Consider the following 4045-nt stretch of genomic DNA (forward strand, 5'->3'; position numbering starts at 1 on the left):
CTGTCCTTTTTGCTAAGGAAAGGTATTGAAAGTATCTTGGCCTCACAATTGTCAACTTGTGTTATCGAGGGCCAGTTTTACTGACTGACACAAAGGTCACATTAGCTGAGCTTCATTTAAGTCTCCAATATACCCTGGTACTTTTCCATGAATGAATTGGAACCCTTGGCTTTAAATTATTTAGGTCAGAAAGAACTGGAAAACATTTTTGTCTATTTTTGGCATTTTCTTGAATCTGAACCCAAATCAGGGTTAAGAGGGGGTAAGTGTTTCCCACTGAGGTCTCTACACTAACATCAAGCTTTTGAAAGAGAAAGTTACTCAGTTGTGTCCGACTCTTTGCGACCCCATGGACTGCAGCCTGCCAGGCTCCTCTGTCTATGGGGATTATCCAGGTCAGAATACTGGAAGGGGTAGCTTATCCCTCTCCAGTGGATATTCCCCACCCAGGAATTGAACTGGGGTCTCCTGCATGGCAGGCGGATTCTTCACCAATTGAGCTATCAGGGAAGCCCAGATATTCAAGCCTTTAGAATAGTTATTAAAATAAAGGTTTTATATTACACTTTAGTTTCTTTTCATTCCCCGCCCCCCCCCCCCATGGAGTCTTGATGGACCTGCCAGGTGTATCCACACCTGGGACAAGAGGGAAGCCAAACAGAAAACTCAGATGGGCACTGAAGAGTGGCAAGTGAAAAGAATCCCCCTTTAGTACTTTTTGAAACTGGATAGGGTACTTGTGGCAAGAGAGGGTGATGACATAGAGGTCTGAACTTGAAGCACTTAGACTAGAAAAAAAGGAAGGGGTCATCAAAGTCATGGTTGTTGAAATCAGATTCTCTTTGGTTGAGGGTGGAACTAGGTCTAGAGGAGTAGAAAATGGGGAAAAGGAAGAAAATCCCCATTATTTAGCTTTCTGGGTGCCCAGGTGGTTTAGTGTCCAGACTTTCTCTCCCTGCTCTATTCTTTTTTTTTTTTTTTTAATATTTACGTATTTATTTGGCTGTGCCAGGTCCTGGTCACGGCATGCAAACCCTTAGTTGAGGCATGTGGGATCCAGTCCCCTTACCAGGGATGGAACTCAGGCCCTCTGCATTGGGAGCATGGAGTCCTGGCCACTGGACCACCAGGGAAGTCCCCCTTCTCTCCTCCTTTTTCTCTCTTGTCCCAGGTTAAGGTGATGGTCTATAAGAATGCTCTCCACCATATCTCAGGGAACATTTTTATGCTTCCCTCATATACAGTTCATTATTTCCAGAAATATTTATGCGGCGCTATGTTGGGCTTTCCTAGTAGCTCAGAGGGCTTCTCTGGTGGCTCAAATCTGCCTGCAAGGCAGAAGACCCAAATTTGATCTCTGGGTCAGGAAGATCCCCTGGAGAAGGGACTGGCAACCCACTCCAGTATTCTTGCCTGGAGAATCCCTTAGACAGAGGAGCCTGGCATGGTCAGTCCATGGGGTCGCACAGACTGGACACAACTGAGCAACTAACACTTTATGTTGCCCTGGCACTGCTGGAAATGAATATAAAGAAGAACACGTACTTGAGAGCTAATGATTTATTGGAAGAAACAAGTAAAAGAGGCTTAAACCTGTGTGTTAAGAAACTTAACAAAGACATGCATCTGATGCTGGAGAAACTGAGAGACAGTGCGTAAAGGAAGAACTCAGACTTAGCTTGCAGAGGATCGGGGACAGTTTTCCAATAAGAGGCAACTTGGAGTAGAAGAGGTGAGGAAGAGGCAGAGGAAACAAAGGCGCAACAGCACCAAGATCTGGCTCAGCAGAGTCTATTTGGAGAACTAACTGCAAATACATATACTTGACTTTGAGGAAGAGGATGTGTGAAGATGTGCTGGAAACAAAACTCGCAAAAGTAGGAGAGAGTCAGATGATGAGGGGCCTAGGAAGAGGAGGTGGGGTAAGGAGGGGAAGCTTTGAAGAATTTGGGGGAGGGTAGTGACCCAACCAGATTTGATGTTTAGAAAGATCATCCTGGAGATAAGTGCTGGTTTGGAATGCTGACCCATATTAACAAGTAAAAATAGCACATTGCAGAGCAATAATGTATTTAATCAAATCTTAGACAACACTGACTGTATGATACAGTTTGATTTCAGAGATATTAAAATATGAGGGGGAAAAAAGTGCCTCTTAAAATAGAAGAGGGACTTCCTTGGTGGTCCCGTGGTTAAGAATCCACTGCAGGGGACGTGGATTCGATCCCTGCTTGGGGAACTAAGATCCCACATGCTGCAGAGTGTGCTAAAAAAAGAAAAAAGTTGGAATAGAAGAAATGCAAGTGTATTTGGGAGTAAGATTTGAGGACTGGATCAGGGTAACTTTTTCTTTACAGCCTTATAAGCGATTGGCTATTTTACAATAAGAGTATACTCCTTTTTAGTTTGAAAAAGACACTGAAGGAAAAAAGACATAACTGAATAACAATGGCAAAGGGGGAAAAAAGCAATATCAAATCTTTAGGCTGGAGGAGGGAGATGGAGGCCAGCAGGAAGAACAGTCTGGAAATGACTGAGATAATCCAGAAAAGGGAGCCAAAAGTTCTACGTTCACCAGTGTCAGAGAAAGAGACGAATGGATGGATTGGAGAGATGGGGCCATGTCAATAGCATCCGGAGCCAGAGGAGTCGGAGGTGAGGAACAAGCCGGCTCCTTTCACGTATCTGGCCAACTCACTAGATGGATGTGTTAACCATACACTCAAACAGTAAATGTAGAATGAAAAGTCAGATTTGGAAACAAGAAAGATGATCGATTCGGCTTGGGTCACACTAAGTTTGAAACGGCCACAGGCCTTAAAAACAGGAATGTTTAAAAGGCAGTTGGCCATATAGATTGGAGTCTCCAAGAATGTATGCAGTCATTTAAGCCACAGGTGATGATAAAACTGCTTAGAAAGAGATATGCCAGCAGTGGGAAGGGAAGGGGGTGGAGGGTGAAAAAGGGAAATAAACCTGTTGGGAGACTTGGAAGGAGCAGTTAGAGGGGGCAGGGGAACACCACTGAGTGGCATCAAGGAAGCACAGAGCTAGAAGGGGGAGCAGCCTTCTAGAGTTGATGCCAAGTTAGATAAGAGGTGAAATATGACCGTAGCATGTTAGGTCACTGAGGCCAGGTCTGGAGCAGTTTCAGGAGAATGGCGAGGACAGACCTCAGGTTATGGAGGGGTGTGGAGTGATTAGAGGGGAGAAAGATTTGACCCTGAAAAAGGGAGGAGAAAGAGAATTCTAGATATGGAGACTATCAGATCATGTAATCTAAGATCTTTTTGGTAGTTGTTAGAAGAGATATGATCGTGTCTATGTGCTGAGGGAAAAAAGCCAAGAAAGGATAAGTTGAAAGACCTAGAGGAGAGGGTAAATAATTGATGAAACAGGGTGTGGGGGTGGGGCTGGAGTCCAGAGTCCAGATGGAGAGATTCTCTGGGGGAGGATAGAGAGCCACTCCTCCACTGAGAACAGAAAGAAGAAAAATGGCTATTGCATTAATTAGGGGGCTAAGAGATGGGGAGGAGGTATTTGAGGACGTCTTGGTGGGGTTGAAAATTAGGTACAAGGCAGTAAGCGTATATAGAGCTAGAAGTTTAGGTTACTGTAAGTAGGACATCAAATATTCTTAGGTCTTGAGGTTTAAGGCTTTCAAAAATAAAATGATTTAGACGTGATGACAAGATTAAGAGCCTGACCATATGTAGTGGAAGTGAGAGGCTTTGGAGGAGATCCATCACAGAACTGTGACTTGGGGTGTTGAATGAGGATAGTGAAGTCATCTAGGAGTGAGAGGATACCATGGAATCACTTACGTAAATCTTTAGTACTACGGTATGAGTAACACAGATGGCATTTTGCCAGGAGCAATCGCTCAGCTAACAGTGTAGTATAGTGACTCACGAATACGTGTCACATTCCAGCTTATTCTCCTTTATTTGATCCTCAGAACAAGTATGGGAAGTGTGTAGGACAGAGATCATTGTCTTGCAGGAAGTAGCTCTCCTTGCTATTAATATATATGTATGTTTTGTAG

The sequence above is a fragment of the Ovis aries genome, chromosome 6 (genome assembly GCF_016772045.2).
Source record: "Ovis aries strain OAR_USU_Benz2616 breed Rambouillet chromosome 6, ARS-UI_Ramb_v3.0, whole genome shotgun sequence".
Taxonomy (NCBI): domain Eukaryota; kingdom Metazoa; phylum Chordata; class Mammalia; order Artiodactyla; family Bovidae; genus Ovis; species Ovis aries.